The sequence below is a fragment of the Hordeum vulgare genome, chromosome 4H, assembly GCF_904849725.1.
Source record: "Hordeum vulgare subsp. vulgare chromosome 4H, MorexV3_pseudomolecules_assembly, whole genome shotgun sequence".
NCBI classification, from domain to species: Eukaryota; Viridiplantae; Streptophyta; class Magnoliopsida; order Poales; family Poaceae; genus Hordeum; species Hordeum vulgare.
The window spans coordinates 561,145,453-561,165,035 of NC_058521.1; positions in this window are offsets into that span (position 1 = coordinate 561,145,453).

Sequence of the window (19,583 nt, forward strand, 5' to 3'; positions counted from 1 at the left end):
TTTTTGAACAGTTTATAGTTGGAATCAAGTGACTCATCCGAGGAATAGGATAGTTCACATGAAAAGCCAGTTAGATTAGATGGATCAAAAGGAGGCCGAGTAGCTGTAAGTGCATCTAGTGCCCCTTAGTGATTTTGGTGGTTTGAAGACTTATAGGTTAAGTATCTAATGTGTTTATAAGTGTACACATGATCTATAAGTCATTGAGGAGTTTGAGATATTTGAAGAATATCGACCCCTAAAAATATATGTCTTCAGTTGAAGAAATTGGTCTGAAGCTGAAGAAATGAATCACGAGGAATCTGCGATGAAATTGATATTCCTCATGAAGATATTGATATTGAGAAGATCGGTGGTTCCTGAAGAAAATCATTTTGAGGAAATTGAAGCGTGAAGATTTACGTTTTCTGTTTTACTTTCTTCGCATTTGATGAATAGGAACACCGTACTGTTAAAGGGGGTCAAAGTAACACTATGGAATGGATTTCCTCATGATGCTCAACCCAAGCCAAATCCTACCAAAAGCCTCAAGTGAGGAATATGAGTGACATGAGGACTCTCACAGTTGAGGGTCCCAACCGTTTCGATAGCCACGCCAAGTCACTGGTCTTATCCACTCCAACGTCATATTATTTAAGGGCATTAATGTCAAATCATGTCGGGATGCTCCGAGGCTATAAATAGCCGCCCCCCACAACCACTAGCTGGTTGGCTGCTCCGTTAGAAACTGACACTTGTCATAAGAGCAACCCAAATTCCTCAGAGCCTTCGAGAGTAAATCATCAGTGAGGAAATACACCACCCACCGAAACCACAAACCAAACCTAGTGATTGAGCATCACTGAAGAAGTTGTTCCTGTGTGGGACTGAAGCCTTTTACCTTTGAGGACTGTGCATCCTCCAGATGGTTAGGCGTCAAGGTCTAGAGCAATCCAGCAGTCAATTGTGGGTCGCCGGGTGACCTTGTTTGTGAGGGTTTGGAAGTCTGCCCTGAAGACTTACCACGAGTGTTGGGCGAGGACTGTGTGTTCTTAGCTCAAGGAGAATACGTAGGGACTGTGTGTCCCGGGACTGGGTGTCCTTTGGTTTCAATACCAAGCCGCTCCAAACCAGATGTACAACTTTCACAGCAGTTGGAACTGGGTCATCTACAACAGTCTTCACCAAGAATCGGGTTCTAATTCCTCAACTCTTTACTTTCTTTGTATTATGTGTTGATGACTTTCACTGTGACTGTTTGAAGAATTTGTTGAAGACTTTCTCCGAATTTCCTCAATCCCAAATTCTTCACAATAGTTAATCATCATCTGTATTCTGCATGCCTGCTTACTGTGCAATCTGTTTTCATAATCTTCACTCTGTAATACCGCTGTTGTGAACGTTTGCACGACTGATCCTTAACCGTTTCCGATGTAAGTTAGTCATCAGTGAGGAATTTCCTCAAAAGGAATTTCCTCAGTGATGAAATTCTAAAAATCTCCTATTCACCCACCCCCCCTCTAGTCGATATAACGCACTTTCAATTGGTATCAGAGCAAGGTACTACCTTGTTCTGTGTGATTTTGGTTTAACCACCTGGAGTTTTAGTTATGTCGACTCCAGGCATGTTTAAGGTGGCTGCAGCATGTCCTACCTACGAGGGAAAGAACTTTCCCTTCTGGAAGAACAAAATGCAAATGCATCTACAAGCTATAGACAATGATCTCTGGTATATTGTGGAAAATGGTGTCCCCATCATTTCTGCTAGTGTCACTGCAGCTGATGTGAAGAAATTCAAGCAACTGGATTCTCAGGCGAAGAATATCATTTGTGGTCATCTGAGCCCTGGCCAGTTTGGAAGAGTAAGTGCCTTAGGCTCTGCAACACTAATCTCGGAGAGACTGTGCAAGGTAAATGAAGGAGTATCAACCCAACGTGACTCTCGTGTTGATTTTCTTCGCAATCTCTTCAATCGCTTCAAGAGACATGACAATGAAAGCTGCCAAGACACCTTTGATTGCCTCACTGACATATCAAATGAACTGCAAGCACTGGGAGCTCGAGACATCACTGATCACGAAGTTGTGAAGAAACTGCTGAGATCTTTGGATTCTTCATTTGACACTTTAGTTCTGATGATTCAAGAAAGACCAGACTACAAGATGCTAGATCCTGCTGATATCCTCGAAAGGCTAAATACTCATGAATTCCAGCTAGAAGAAAAGAGAGATCTATATGGACAAAGCTATTCCAGACCACGTGCACTGAAGGCAAGAGCAATTTCCTCATCTAAAGAAGAAGACACAGATGACAGCAGTTGTGACCCTGAAGAATTTGGTCAGGAACTTGCAATGCTTGTGAGGAAATTCCAGAGATTTACACGACGAGGCCAGTTCGGTAAATCATCAAGAAGAGACATGAGGAAATCAGAATCTGCATCTGAGGACTACAAGAAACGGACCTGTCACAAGTGCAAGAAATCAGGTCATTACATTGATGATTGTCCTCGCTGGGGAAAGGAATCAAAGAAGAAGAAATACAAGGATGACAGTTCTGATGACTCAAAGAAGAAGAAGAAATCTTCAAAATCCTCATCTTCAAAGTCCTCCTCACACAAGAAGACTAGCTTCAGAAAGGCTCGGGCACTTATTAGCAAGGAAATGGATTCCGAGGCAGAATCAGAGGAATGTGATGAAGAAGAAGGCTCTGGAGAAGACTCAGAATCCGGACAGGCTAGTCTTGCAATAGCAACCACTTTCGTCAGCAAGTCAATCTTCAATCTTGAAGAAAATGATTGCACCATCCATACTGATGAATATGCTGATGACTTCGCTCCAACCTATTGCTTCATGGAGAAAGGTTCAAAGGTATCAAATAATGCCTCCTCCTCTGATTCAAGTGACTGTGAACATGATAATTACAAAAAACCCAGTTACAGTACACTTGCCATCATTGCCACTAAACAACAAACCGCTCTGGAAAAGCTTCAAAAACTGCTAGACAAAAGTGATGATCTGTTGAATGATGAAATGAATCTTAATCAAATCCTCGCTGATGACATGAAAAATCTCCAACCTAGATTTGATATTCTTCAGGATCGTTATGATACACTCCTCACTGATCATGCGAAGCTTTCCTACGAATTTCTTCAAAGGAAGCTTGATCTTGAGAAGCTGAGGATGTCTTATGATGATCTTCGTATGGAAAATTATTCATTACTAGCTCAACAGATTAGCGCTAGTCAAGTTGAATTTATTCCTCCATGTCTTAAATGCATTGAACGTGAAAGTGCAAATTCCTCACCAGAATCATCAAATGCTACAAATTCTTCAACTGCACCTGATGTGTCTACTTCCTCACTTGAGGAAAACACAAATGTCACTAATGAAAATGCAGGGTTGAAGGAATTGTACGTGACAGGCATGTACAAAAGCCTCAAAGGACATCAAATCCTTTGTGATGTGCTCAAAAAGCAGATCTTGAACAAGAACCCGAGGAAAGAAGGAATTGCCTTTGAGAGGAAATTAAATGATGATGGATCTTATTGGAAACCTGAGCAGTATCCCAAAACCTCATGGGTTGCTGCTACTGAGCCTCCTTTTGATCCATCTAATCTAACTGGCTTCTCATGTGAATTATCCTATTCCTCGGATGAGTCATTTGATTCCAACTATAAATTGTTCAAAAATCAATCTGGTGAAGTATTTGCTCGATATGTTGGAACTAACTGCAGGAATGGCCCTCCTCTGAGGAAAATCTGGGTTCCCAAAAGCTGTCTTGAAAATCTTCAAGTGAATGTCCTCATGACATCACCTCTGAAGAATCTGAACCCCAGATCAAATTCCTCAGGAGGACCAAAGTCTTCAAGAGGATCAAAATCCTCAACTGGTCAAAACTATGCTCGTACCCGTGCTTATGCATCTAACATGCAGGGAAACTACAAGGAATATGATTATGAGCGCTACTCCTCAAATCATTATGTTCATAAATCATCAAACCAGTTCTCTGCATACTCATATGAGTACTTTAACCCCCCTACTGTTAAGAGAAGTGCATTAGCTTCAATGCCACCTTTCTCATATGGTGCTCGCAGGATGATGAACGCTTTGCCACCCCTTCAGATGTGGGTGGTGAAGAAATCAAACTAATCACTTCTGCAGGTCAGGTCTCCAGATGAAAATCATCATCTGAAGAATTTGCTGGAGACCTGAGGAAATGCTTGATAGGACGCAAGCTAATGATTGATGAAATAGAAATATTTCACACGTCCTTACATTTCTGTTATGATGAAATCACCGAACTGATGAAATTAGTATCATATTCTTCAAATCTGAAGCATATGAGATGGTAAGCTGTACTAATTCATCTGCAGGATGACAACCCCAAAAATACTGAGTGGGTTCTCGATAGTGGCTGCACACATCACATGACTGGTGATAAAAACCTACTGATGAATATGCCACTAACTTCATCACCTCTGAAGCAAATCACATATGCTGATAAAGGTAAAAGCAAGGTATTGGGACTTGGCAAAGTAGCTATTTCCAAGGATAGGCATATGGACAAAGTGATGCTTGTTGAATCCCTTGGTTTTAACCTCATGTCAGTCTCAATGCTTTGTGATCTTGATATGATTGTTATCTTTGGTAGATATAGATGTGTAGTCATCATGGAATCTGACAGATCCAAAGTCTTTGAAGGTGTAAGAAGAGGGGATTCGTACATTGTTGACTTCTCTAGAGGTCCTCAACCAGCCACTTGCTTACTAGCAAAAACCTCAGAAGGATGGCTGTGGCACCGAAGACTGGGTCATGCAGGCATGAGGAATTTGCACACACTTGCAAAGAAGAAGCATGTCATTGGCATCGAATCAGTCAAATTCCTCAAGGATCATCTCTGCGGTGCTTGTGAATCTGGGAAAATGACCAGATCCAAGCATCCCTCCAAAACCATCATGACCACTACACGTCCATTTGAATTGCTTCATATGGATTTATTTGGACCTACACACTATGCAACACTAATCAATGCAGCATATCTATATGGCTTTGTCATAGTTGATGATTATTCCAGATACACTTGGGTGCATATTATAGTGTATAAAACTGAAGTGCAGGAAATCTTCAAACGATTTTCTTCAAGGGCCTCGACGAACTTCGGCATCAAGATCAAACATATCAGGAGTGATAATGGAACCGAGTTCAAAAACACTGGTCTTGATGATTATCTTGATGAACTTGGTATTACTCACGAATTGTCTGCTCCTTATACTCCTCAGCAGAATGGTGTCGTCGAAAGAAAGAACAGGACTCTGGTTGAGATGGCAAGAACTATGCTTGAAGAATATCAGACTCCTCGTCGCTTCTGGCCTGAAGCAATCAACACTGCATGTCATATCATCAACAGGGTATATCTTCACAAATTCCTCAAGAAAACCTCATATGAACTCCTCACTGACAAGAAACCCAATGTAAGTTATTTCAAAGTCTTCGGTGCAAAATGCTGGATTAGAGATCCTCATCATAGCTCAAAATTTGCACCTAAGGCACATGAAGGTTTTATGCTCGGTTATGGAAAGGACTCGCACACCTACTGAGTCTTCAACAACTATCACAACAAAGTTGTTGAGACTATAGATGTGCGATTCGATGAAACTAATGGCTCGCAAAGAGAGCAATTGCCTTCTGATCCAGATAAGCTGTCTCCTAAAGAAGCAATAAAGCTTAAGCCTACTGAAGACATTGTCCCCACTGAGGAAATTGACGAAGAAACGATCCCCATCGCTGATGAAAGCCAAGAAGATGCTCCTGAGGAAATTGCAACAGCACGACTTCCTCAGCCCAGACAAAATCCTCAACCAGCTCATCCGAGGATTGCAAATGAAGTAGAACTTGACAAAATCCTCAATGACATCAACACGCCAGGTCCTCTCACTCGCTCAAAAGCTTCACACTTAGTCAACTTTTGTGGGCATTTTTCTTTTGTATCCATCACAGAACCCTCAAAAGTAGCTGAGGCTTTTCTGGAACCGGAGTGGATCCAAGCCATGCAAGACGAACTTCTTCAATTCAAGCTGAATGACGTATGGGAGCTCGTCAAACGACCAGATCCTCGCAAGCATAACATCATCGGCACCAAGTGGATTTTCCGAAACAAGCAAGATGAGGACGGTCAAGTGGTGAGGAACAAGGCACGACTTGTAGCCCAAGGCTACACCCAGGTTGAAGGAATAGATTTCGATGAAACTTTTGCACCTGTTGCTAGACTTGAAGCTATTCGAATTCTACTTGCTTATGCTAATCATCATAACATCATCTTATATCAAATGGATGTGAAAACAGCATTCCTCAATGGTAAGCTTGAGGAAGAAGTATATGTTGCTCAGCCCCCAGGTTTTGAGGATCCAAAGAATCCAGACAAAGTCTTCAGACTCAAAAAGGCTCTGTATGGCCTCAAGCAAGCCCCTCGGGCATGGTATGATACATCGAAGGAATTCCTCATCAAGAAAGGCTTCAAACCTGGCTCACTCGATCCAACTCTTTTCACAAAATCTTATGATAATGAGCTGTTTGTATGTCAAATATATGTTGATGACATCATATTTGGTTGTACTGACAAAAGATACAGTGATGAATTTGCCTATATGATGAGTGAAGAATATCAGATGTCCATGATGGGGGAGCTGAAATTCTTCTTAGGTCTTCAAATTCGTCAACAAAACAATGGAATCTTCATATCACAGGAGAAATACCTCAAGGATGTTCTGAGGAAATTTGACATGCATGAATGCAAAGGTGCCAAGACTCCAATGCCTACCAACGGTCACCTCGGCACTGATGAAAATGGTAAAGATTTCGATCAGCAGGTATACCGTTCTATGATTGGCTCTTTATTGTATCTATGTGCATCTAGGCCAGATATAATGCTTAGTGTTTGCATGTGTGCACGTTTTCAAGCAAAACCGAAGGAATCACACCACAAGGCTGTGAAGCATATTCTTCGGTACTTAGCTCACATACCAACACTAGGATTATAGTATCCCAAGGGCTCCAATCTTCATCTGGTAGGGTATTCTGATTCAGACTATGCTGGTGACCGTGTGGATCGCAAGTCAACATCTGGCACATGCCATTTCCTCGGAAGATCACTAGTTTGCTGGTCCTCAAAGAAGAAGAACTGCGTATCACTCTCCACTACCGAAGCTGAGTACATTGCTGCTGGTTCTTGCTGTGCTCAATTACTATGGATGAAGCAAACCCTCAAGGACTACGGCATCAACATGAAGAATGTGCCTCTCTACTTTGACAATGAGAGTGCTATCAAGATTGCATATAACCCAGTACAGCACTCGAAGACCAAGCACATCCAGATTCGTCATCATTTTCTTCGGGACCATGTCCTCAAGGGCAATATCCTCATCGACCATGTGAAGACTGATGATCAACTGGCTGATATCTTCACTAAGCCCTTGGATGAGAAAAGGTTTTGCAAGTTGCGGTGTGAGCTAAATATCTTAGAGTCTTCAAATGTTTTGTAAAAACATGCACACATCCTAACACTTATGCAAAATTGATGACTTAGATGTACAACACATGATGAAACGATTTTCTTCAACCAATGAAGAAAGTCACTCTGAATGTGAAGAAATTAACGAAGAAATTGATTCGCAGGGCCCTACGACAATTGTACGCGGCGTCTGTAATCAACATTCTTATATGGTGGGTAACGCCACTGCCCAATGTGAAATTCCTCAAGTTGATTTTCTTCAAATGATCAATTTCCTCACAATGCATTTTTCTTCAAAACAGTTGTTCTTCATTGTGATGATCTATTGCAAAATCTTCAAAAACACTTGATGACTTTCATTTGCCTAGGTAGACTGTGATTTCTAGTCCTCAACAGCATTCACTTATTGCTATTTCTTCAAATTGATGTTTCTGCTAAGTAAATGTGATCGGACCCTACTTTCCCTCTATGTTATACTTACCCAGTCTATTCAATTCTTCATATGCGTTCTACTTGAAACTTTGTTCAAAATCCTCACTGCATCCTTGTCAGCTGATGATTTGGTAACAAAAATCCTCAAATCCTCAAAAATTGTTTTCTTCAAAGGAATAGTAACTGAACCCCCACTTCCCACGATCGGATAACCACGATCTCCACTATCTCCACCGCATCGTACGGGAGCTACACGTGTCCTGCGGAGACGTAGAGGCAAGGGCTATTCGGTCCGAAACTTTCGCGCCAAACAGTAACTTTCGGGCTATAAATATGTCCTTAACCCCTTCAGTATCTTCTTCTTCGCCTCATCGCTCTCCTGCCATCACACTCTCCATCGAACCCTAGCGCCACCGCTGGTTGTCTTGTCGCCGGCAAGGAAGAGCTTCACTGCCTCAACCTTTTCACCGCCAGGATCACGCCGGAGTCGGAACATCTACGTCCGCCGCCGCCGTAGACATCCTTTGCTGCCAAGTTAGGGTGCATTGGACACTTGACCGAAGAGCCTCTCCAACACCACCTTTTGTGTTCTTCGTTCGCATCTTCCAGGGTAAATATATCCCATTTTTACAGCAGATTAGATCTGAAATTTTACCTCTCCCATGTGAAATCTGTTTTTCCTCAAGATACGATGCACACATGATTCCTCAAACACTATCCATCACCACAATCATTGATGAACTAGCTAAGCATCTAAGATTTTCATGAGATTCCTCAATTGTGTGAATTTTCGGATCTGTACAACTCTGGAACCCAAGAACAGTATGCTTAAGCAAATTCCTCAACCACTGGTTATATTCCTCAAACTGTCAAACTTTTTCATTTTCTTCAAATCTGAGAACGCATATGACCTCTCCAAAATTCCTCGCAACTATACTCTGTTCACAGGTACAAACATGTCAGCTGATGAATCTCTCGGTTCTCATCACATTAACTCATTTGCAGCGTTTCTGGAAGAAACTCTTCAAGGCTCATCAGAATCTTCAAGAGTTCAAAATCATCAGCAAATTCCTCGTCTGAAGAAAATGGAGGAAGAAAGGAAACAGAAGGGAGGAAAGAAACTGGAGCAGAACACAGCTGTTGATATTCCTGATGACATATACATGGACTATTGCACGCCTGATGAAGAACCTGAGACAATGGCTAAAAGAAAGATTAGGCTGCAGAAAATTGAGCGCAGATGGGCAAAGGAGTGGAAGGAGTACAGGTTTGTGACTCCAAAATATGCGAAGAAATTCGCTTTGAAGCCTCCTGGCAGAAGGGCCCCACTTGAGGATCATCAAGAAGCACATCCCTCTAGCCTTATGACACTTGATGACTACCCAGATGAAAAGGAAAGGCATCTGGCCAAGCTCAAGAAGCAAGCTGAAACAGCAGTGAAGAAATTCAATGAATCCTCAGTTGCTGCCTCTGGTGCTGCTCATTCCTCAGCAGCAGAAACTTCAGGCTCAGAGATTCCTCAAAAGCAGTATGCGCCCACAAAGCCAAAGGCTTCAAAGCCTCAAGAGAAGTCTGCACAGGCTTCTGTTACAAAACCCTCAGCTCCAAAACCATCAGCTCCACCCCCAAAACCAGTACAGAAGAAAGTCGTGAAGCCTACGACTGCCAGCTCCAGCTCCTCACTCCCAGCTGCAACTAGCTCGGAGACAAAGTCTTCAACACCCCTTGTGAAGACTTTGGCAACTACTGAACCTGCACCTCTGCCCAGCCCCAGCAAAATCATCGTAGTCCCGTCTGCATCAGAGGGAAGTGATGATTATGATGATGAATCCCTCGAAGCCATCATCAGGAAGAAGCAAGAAAGGGTAGCACAAGCATCAGGCAGTGCTATTCCTCTGGCCATGGACCCCAAGGTCCTCCTCGACTTCATCAATGTATGGTATGAAGACCCAAACACACCCATTGATGATTTGAAACTTCCTCATGGCGTCAGCCACATGGTGGCCACCTTCATAAACGAAGCCAAGTGGAAGGAACAGAAGGCCAAGCAGGCAAAGATTGCAAAGGCCAGAAAGGAGAAATTCCTCAGGCAAAATCTCCTCAAGCTGACGCCTGAAGCATTGGTGTCAACCCAGGCAGAGCTGCAAGTCTTGACTGACAAGTGTGACAAACTGTCAGACCGCAAAAGCATCAAGCGCAATTTCATCAAACTAGCCACTAGTGCTGTTGATGACTACAACAAGAGACACCCACGACCAGCACCAACTCCTCAGCCCCTGGTTGAACAGCCAGAAGATGCATCTCCTGATGAGGAGGAAATTCCTCAAGCTGAGGAACACCACCAAGAACGCCGTGTTGATGAGCCGGCCATTGAAGAAATCATTACCGAGACCGCCACTGACGAAATTGCAACCCCTGATGCAACTGCTCCTGATCCAGCTGCTTCACCAAAGCAGGCTGATGACTCTGTTCCAGCTGGTTCCTCACTACCAGCTGAAGAATCTGTAGAGAAAACACCTTCACCAAAAGCTTCAAAGGTGAAGAAGTAAATCCCGTCTGCATCAGACGCGAAAAAGACAAGAGTTGCTGAGAAGGAAGCGAAGAAGAGAAAAGCTTCCTCAGCAAAAGAAAAGATTGAGGCAAAAGCCTCAAGTAAACTGAAGAATCTGCCCCTCTGGACCCGGTGCCTCTGAATGTTGCACCTTCATATGAAATGGTCGTCATTGGTGACCAAACTACAAGGGCAGATGAGGAAATGAAGGATGCTGCCTCTGAGGAGCATACTGATGAGGAAATCCAGATTGATGACAGTCCTCAACCTTATATTCCTCAGACAGAGACTACTCAAGCTTCAGCTGCAGCAGCTAATGAATCTGCTTCTGCCACAAAGTCAGCTGGTGAAAACCAAGCTGAAGAAAATGTCCAGTCTGAGCAGGCTCCTCCCACTGAACAGGCTGACCAAACTCCTCAAGCTGAGAAGGAAGAAGAAATTCCTCAGCCTGAAGCTCAGCCAGAGCAAGAAATACTAGCTGATGAAATTCCTCAACCTGAGGAAACTGCTGAAGAAAATGTTCCCGCCCCTGACAATGACTTCATTGTGATCAACCCCGAGACTGCCATGGTTGTTTCCCCTCCCATTCGTCAGCACAATATCAAGCCAGTTCAGCGCCAGCCATTCTCGAAGCGGCCAAAGTTTCAAAAAGAAAATTTCTTTGAGGAACGCATGTATTTCATCGGAGAGAATCCCTATGACAAGCCTCAAATGAGGCATCTGAAGTTTTGGACCAGGACTCAGATGAACTACTATGCTTCTGCGCTCTGTGGACGCAACAAGATATTCCAGCACAGGCACATTCCTCATGATGAACTTGAAGAAATTCCCTGCATGGAACCAGTCCTCAGTGTACTCCATGATGCAGGTTTGCTCCCTATGTGCTCAGACATATCAGATTGGAATAGTGAGCTTATTCTTCAGTTCTATGCAACTCTGCACATCTCGGGCAATGTTGATGACATCAACACTTGGGTGTTCGACTGGATGACCCAAAACACTCACTACAAGGCTCCAGCGTCTGAACTCCTCAGAGAACTGCCCGTACCAATTCCTTCAGACGGGGCAGTGAAGCTTTATGGTGAGCGTGAGCTGCCAAATGGAATGATGGAAGTCCTCATGAAGCCTTTGGCTGCAGGATAACCCTCAAGAACCATATTCCTTGTCCATGAGCTCAAGTACACACCCCGGTCTGTCTACCGCATTCTCTGCAGTGTGCTCGCGCCAATCAAAGGCCATGACGATGAAGAAGATGTTGTCGGCCTCATGAAGAATATCTTCTTCAACATCATTCACGGTATCCCCATGAATATCCATGATTTCTTCTTGAGGACTTTGGCTGACAATGCAATGTGCCCCTATGATCACAAAATTTATGCACCGTGGATCATGAGATTCCTCAGGACTAGGACAGGCATCAACTTCCACGCAGATTTCCAGAACCATGTTGGTTATATGCCTCCTATCCGGGTCAACAAGAAGACTTTCGAGCCCATTGAGGGAAAAGGAAAGTCTGTGATTGATGAAGGCAGCAGGCCCCTTGAGGAATTTGACTGATTCGATGCCGATGACATGCTTCTTCTTTGCAAGCGTGTGCAAATTCCTCATGCCTGCATGACCTAGTCTTCGGTGCCACAGCTATCCTTCTGAGGTTTTCGCTAGTAAGCAAGTGGTTGGTTGAGGACCTGTAGAGAAATCAACAATGTACAAATCCCCTCTTCTTACACCTTGAAGACTTTGGATCTGTCAGATTCCATGATGACTACACATCTATATCTCTGTCAGCATATGTGATTTGCTTCAGAGGTGATGGAGTTAGTGGCATATTCATCAGTAAGCTTTTATCACCAGTCATGTGATGTGTGCAGCCACTATCAAGAACCCACTCAGTATTCTTGGGTTTGTCATCCTGCAGATGAATTAGTACTGCTTACCATCTCATATGCTTCAGATTTGAAGAATATGATACTAATTTCATCAGATCAGTAATTTCATCATAACAGAAATGTAAGGACGAGTGAAACATCTCTATTTCATCAATCATTAGCTTGCGTCCTATCAAGCATTTCCTCAGGTCTCCAGCAAATTCTTCAGATGATGATTTTCATCTGGAGACATGTCCTGCAGAAGTGATTAGTTTGATTTCTTCACCACCCACATCTGAAGGGGTGGCAAAGCGTTCATCATCCTGCAAGCACCATATGAGAGAGGTGGTATTGAAGCCAATGCACTTCTCTTAGCAGTAGGGGGATTAAAGTACTCATATGAATATGGAGAGAACTGGTTTGAGGATTTATGAACATAATGATTTGAGGAGTAACGTTCATATTCATATTCCTTGTAATTTCCATGCATGTTAGACGCATAAGCACGGGTACGAGCATAGTTTTGACCAGTTGAGGATTTTGATCCTCTTGAAGACTTTGGTCCTCCTGAGGAATTTAATCTGGGGTTCAGATTCTTCAGTGGTGGTGTCATGAGGACATTCACCTGAAGATTTTCAAGACAGCTTTTGGGAACCCAGATTTTCCTCAGAAGAGGGTCATTCCTGCAGTTAGGTCCAACATATCGAGCAAATACTTCACCAGATTGATTTTTGAACAGTTTATAGTTGGAATCAAGTGACTCATCCGAGGAATAGGATAGTTCACATGAAAAGCCAGTTAGATTAGATGGATCAAAAGGAGGCCGAGTAGCTGTAAGTGCATCTAGTGCCCCTTAGTGATTTTGGTGGTTTGAAGACTTATAGGTTAAGTATCTAATGTGTTTATAAGTGTACACAGGATCTATAAGTCATTGAGGAGTTTGAGATATTTGAAGAATATCGACCCCTAAAAATATATGTCTTCAGTTGAAGAAATTGGTCTGAAGCTGAAGAAATGAATCACGAGGAATCTGCGATGAAATTGATATTCCTCATGAAGATATTGATATTGAGAAGATCGGTGGTTCCTGAAGAAAATCATTTTGAGGAAATTGAAGCATGAAGATTTACGTTTTCTGTTTTACTTTCTTCGCATTTGATGAATAGGAACACCGTACTGTTAAAGGGGGTCAAAGTAACACTATGGAATGGATTTCCTCATGATGCTCAACCCAAGCCAAATCCTACCAAAAGCCTCAAGTGAGGAATATGAGTGACATGAGGACTCTCATAGTTGAGGGTCCCAACCGTTTCGATAGCCACGCCAAGTCACTGGTCTTATCCACTCCAACGTCATATTATTTAAGGGCATTAATGTCAAATCATGTCGGGATGCTCCGAGGCTATAAATAGCCGCCCCCCACAACCACTAGCTGGTTGGCTGCTCCGTTAGAAACTGACACTTGTCATAAGAGCAACCCAAATTCCTCAGAGCCTTCGAGAGTAAATCATCAGTGAGGAAATACACCACCCACCGAAACCACAAACCAAACCTAGTGATTGAGCATCACTGAAGAAGTTGTTCCTGTGTGGGACTGAAGCCTTTTACCTTTGAGGACTGTGTATCCTCCAGATGGTTAGGCGTCAAGGTCTAGAGCAATCCAGTAGTCAATTATGGATCGCCGGGTGACCGAGTTTGTGAGGTTTTGGAAGTCTGCCCTGAAGACTTACCACGAGTGTTGGGCGAGGACTGTGTGTCCTTAGCTCAAGGAGAATACGGTAGGGACTGTGTGTCCCGGGACTGGGTGTCCTTTGGTTTCAATACCAAGCCGCTCCAAACCAGATGTACAACTGTCACAGCTGTTGGAACTGGGTCATCAACAATAGTCTTCACGAAGAATCGGGTTCTAATTCCTCAACTCTTTACTTTCTCTGTATTATGTGTTGATGACTTTCACTATGACTGTTTGAAGAATTTGCTGAAGACTTTCTCCGAATTTCCTCAATCCCAAATTCTTCACAATAGTTAATCATCATATGTATTCTGCGTGCCTGCTTACTGTGCAATCTGTTTTCATAATCTTCACTCTGTAATACCGCTGTTGTGAACGTTTGCACGACTGATCCTTAACTGTTTCCGTTGTAAGTTAGTCATCAGTGAGGAATTTCCTCAAAAGGAATTTCCTCAGTGATGAAATTCTAAAAATCTCCTATTCACCCCCCCCCCCCTCTAGTCGATATAACGCACTTTCAGTAGCAGCAACCCATGAGGTTTTGGGGTACTGCTCAGGTTTCCAATAAGATCCATCAGCATTTAATTTCCTCTCAAAGGCAATTCCTTCTTTCCTCGGGTTCATGTTCAAAATCTGCTTTTTTAGCACATCACAAAGGGTTTGATGTCCTTTGAGGCTTTTGTACATGTCTGTCACGTACAATTCCTTCAACCCTCCATTTTCATCAGTAACATTTGTGTTTTCCTCAAGTGAGGAAATAGACACAACAGGTGCAATTGAAGAATTTGTAGCAATGGTAGCATTTGATGATTCTGGTGAGGAATTAGCAGTTTCGCGTTCAATGCACATGGAGGAATAAATTCAACTTGACTAGCGTTGATCTGTTGAGCTAGTAATGAATCATTTTCCATACGAAGATCATCATGAGACATCCTCAGCTTCTCAAGATCAAGCTTCCTTTGAAGAATTTCATAGGAAAGCTTCTCATGATCGGTGAGGAGTGTATCATAACGATCCTGAAGATTATCAAATCTAGACTGAAGACTTTTCATGTCATCAGTGAGGATCTGGGTAAGCTTCATTTCATCATTCAACAGATCATCACTTTTGTCTAGCAGTTTCTGAAGCTTTTCCAGAGCAGTTTGTTGTTTAGTGGCAATGAGAGCAATTTTACTGTAACTGGGTTTCTTATAATCATTAAGCTCACGGTCACTTGAATCAGAGGAGGAGGCTTTATTTGATACCTTTGATCCTTTTGCCATGAAGCAATAGGTTGGAGCGAAGTCATCAGCATAGTCATCAGTATGGATGGTGCAATCATTTTCTTCAAGATTGAAGATTGACTTGCTGACGAAAGTGGTTGCTAGTGCAAGACTAGCCTGTCCGGATTCTGAGTCTTCATCAGAACCCTCTTCTTCATCACATTCTTCTGATCCTGCCTCGGAGTCCATTTCCTTGCCAATAAGTGCCCGAGCCTTTCTGAAACTAGTCTTCTTGTGCGATGAGGGCTTTGAAGATGAGGATTTTGAAGATTTCTTCTTCTTCTTCAAGTCATCACAACTGTCATCCTTGTATTTCTTCTTCTTTGATTCCTTTCCCCAGCGGGGACAATCAGCAATTTAATGACCTGATTTCTTGCACTTGTGACAGGTTCGTTTCTTGTAGTCCTCAGATGCAGATTCTGATTTCCTCATGTCTATTCTTGAAGATTTACCGAATTGGCCTCGTCGTGTAAATCTCTGGAATTTCCTCACAAGCATTGCAAGCTCATGTCCAAATTCTTCAGGATCACAAATGCTGTCGTCTGTGTCTTCGTCTTCAGATGAGGAAATTGCTCTAGCCTTCAGTGCACGTGGTCTGGAATAGCTTGGTCCATATAGATCTCTCTTTTCTTCTAGCTGGAATTCATGAGTATTTAGCCTTTCTAGTATATCAGCTGGATCAAGCATCTTGTAATCTGGTCTTTCTTGAATCATCAGAACTAAAGTATCAAATGAAGAATCCAAAGATCTTAGCAGTTTCTTCACAACTTCGTGATCAGTGATGTCTCGAGCTCCCAGTGCTTACAGTTCATTTCATATGTCAGTGAGGCTATCAAAGGTGTCTTGGCAGCTTTCATTGTCATGTCTCTTGAAGCGATTGAAGAGATTGCGAAGAATATCAACACGAGAGTCACGTTGGGTTGATACTCCTTCATTTACCTTGCACAGTCTCTCCCAGATCAGTGTTGCAGAGCCCAAGGCACTTACTCTTCCAAACTGGCCAGGGCTCAGATGACCACAGATGATGTTCTTCGCTTGAGAATCGAGTTGCTTGAATTTCTTCACATCAGCCGCAGTGACACTGGCAGAGATGATGGGGACTCCATTTTCCACAATATACCAGAGATCATTATCAATAGCTTGTAAATGCATTTGCATTTTGTTCTTCCAGAAGGGAAAGTTCTTTCCTTCGTAGGTAGGACATGCTGCAGTCACCTTAAACATGCCTGCAGTCGACATAACTAAAACTCCAGGTGGTTAAACCAAAATCACACGGAACAAGGGAGTACCTTGCTCTGATACCAATTGAAAGTGCGTTATATCGACTAGAGGGGGTGAATAGAAGATTTTTAGAATTTCATCACTGAGAAAATTCCTTTTGAGGAAATTCCTCACTGATGACTAACTTACAGCGGAAACAGTAAAGGATCAGATGTGCAAACGTTCACACCAGCAGTATTTCAGAGTGATGAATGTGAAAACAGATTGCACAGTAAGCAGGCACGCAGAATACAGATGATGATTAACTATCGTGAAGAATTTGGGGTTGAGGAAATTCAAAGAAAGTCTTCAGCAAATTCTTCAAACAGTCACGGTGAAAGTCATCAACACACAATACAAGAAAAGTAAAGAGTTGAGGAATTAGAACCCGTTTCTCAGTGAAGACTGTTGTTGATGACCCAGTTCCAACTGTTGTGACAGTTGTACATCTGGTTTGGAGCGGCTTGGTATTGAAACCAAAGGACACCCAGTCCCGGGACACACAGTCCCTACTGTATTCTCCTTGAGCTAAGGACACACAGTCCTCGCCCAACACTCGTGGTAAGTCTTCAGGGCAGACTTCCAAACCCTCACAAACTTGGTCATCCGGCGATCCACAATTGACTGCTGGATTGCTCTAGACCATGACGCCTAACCGTCTGGAGGATGCACAGTCCTCAAAGGTAAAAGGCTTCAGTCCCACACAGGAACAACTTCTTCAGTGATGCTCAATCACTAGATTTGGTTTGTGGTTTCGGTGGGTGGTGTATTTCCTCACTGATGAATTACTCTCGAAAGCTCTGAGGAATTTCGGTTGCTCTTATGACAGGTGTCAGTTTCTAATGGAGCAGCCAACCAGCTAGTGGTTGTGGGGGTGGCTATTTATAGCCTGGGAGCATCCCGACATGATTTGACACTAATGCCCTTAAATAATATGACCGTTGGAGTGGATAAGACCAGTGACTTGGCGTGGTTATCGAAACGGTCGGGACCCTCAACTGTGAGAGTCCTCATGTCACTCATATTCCTCACTTGAGGCTTTTGGTAGAATTAGGCTTGGGTTGAGCATCATGAGGAAATCCGTTCCATACTGTTACTTTGACCCCCTTTAACAGTACGGTGTTCCTATTCATCAAATGCGAAGAAAGTGAAACAGAAAATGTAAATCTTCACGCTTCAATTTCTTTAGAATGATTTTCTTCAGGAACCACCGGTCTTCTCAATATCAGTATCTTCAAGAGGAATATCAATTTCATCGCAGATTCCTCGCGATTCATTTCTTCAGCTTCAGACCAATTTCTTCAACTCAAGATACATTTTTAGGGGTCGATATTCTTCAAATATCTCAAACTCCTCAATGACTTATAGATCCTGTGTATACTCATAAACACGTTAGATACTTAACCTATAAGTCTTCAAACCACCAAAATCACTAAGGGGCACTAGATGCACTTACACTGTGCGATCTACAAGCGTACGTAGATCGGAAATCTCCTCTCGTAGATGAACATCACCATGATAGGTATTGCGTGTGCGTAGGAAAAAATTTGTTTCCCATGCGACGTTCCCCAACAGTGGCATCATGAGCTAGGTTCATGTGTAGATGTTATCTCGAGTAGAACACAAAAGTTTTTCTGGTCGGTGATGTGCGATTTGCTGCCTTCCTTAGTCTTTTCTTGATTCCGCGGTACTGTTGAACCGAAGCGGCTCGGACCGATATTACTCGTACGCTTATGAGAGACTGGTTTTATCGCTACGAGCAACCCCGTTGCTCAAAGATGACTGGCGAGTGTCAGTTTCTCCAACTTTAGTTGAATCGGATTTGATCGAGGAGGTCCTTGGAGAGAGGTTAAATAGCAATTCATACATCTCCGTTGTGGTGTTTGCGTAAGTAAGATGCGATCCTACTAGATACCCATGGCAACCACGTAAAACATGCAACAACAATTAGAGGACGTCTAACTTGTTTTTGCAGGGTATGCTTGTGATGTGATATGGCCAACGACGTGATGTGATATATTGGATGTATGAGATGATCATGTTGTAATAATTAATATCGACTTGCACGTCGATGCTACGGCAACCGGCAGGAGCCATAGGGTTGTCTTTAAACTAATGTTTGTGTTTGCAGATGCGTTTACTATATTGCTAGGACGTAGCTTTAGTACTAATAGCATAGCATACATGACAACCTCGATGGCGACACGATGATGGATATCATGATGATGGGGATCATGGTGTGGCATCGGTGACAAGAAGATCATACCGGTGCTTTGGTGATGGAGATCAAGGAGCACTTGATGATGGCCATATCAGGTCACTTATGAATTGCATGTGATGTTAATCCTTTATGCACCTTATCTTGCTTAGAACGACGGTAGCATTATGAGGTGATCTCTCACTAAAATTTCAAGCTCAAATTGTGTTCTCCCGACTGTGCACCATTGTGACACTTCGTCGTTTCGAGACATCACGTGATGATCGGGTGTGATAGACTCAACGTTCACATACAACGGGTGCAAAATAGTTGCACGCGCGGAACACTCGGGTTAAACTTGACGAGCCTAGCATGTACAGACATGGCCTCGGAAAACATGAGACCGAAAGGTCGAGCATGAATCATATAGTTTATATGATTAGCATAGAGATGCTTACCACTGAAGCTACTCTCAACTCACGTGATGATCGGACTTGAGGTAGTGGATTTGGATCATGTACCACTCAAATGACTAGAGAGATGTACTTTTTGAGTGGGAGTTTAAAATTAATTTGATTAGTTAAACTCTAATTATCTTGAACATAGTCAAAAGGTCTTTACAAATTATTATGTGGCTTGCGCTATAGCTCTACAGTTTTTATATGTTCCTAGAGAAAATTTAGTTGAAAGTTGATAGTAGCAACTTTGCGGACTGAGTTTGTAAAACTGAGGATTGTCCTCGTTGTTGCCCACAAGACTTATGTCCTTAATGCACCACTCGATGTGCTGCACCTCGAAC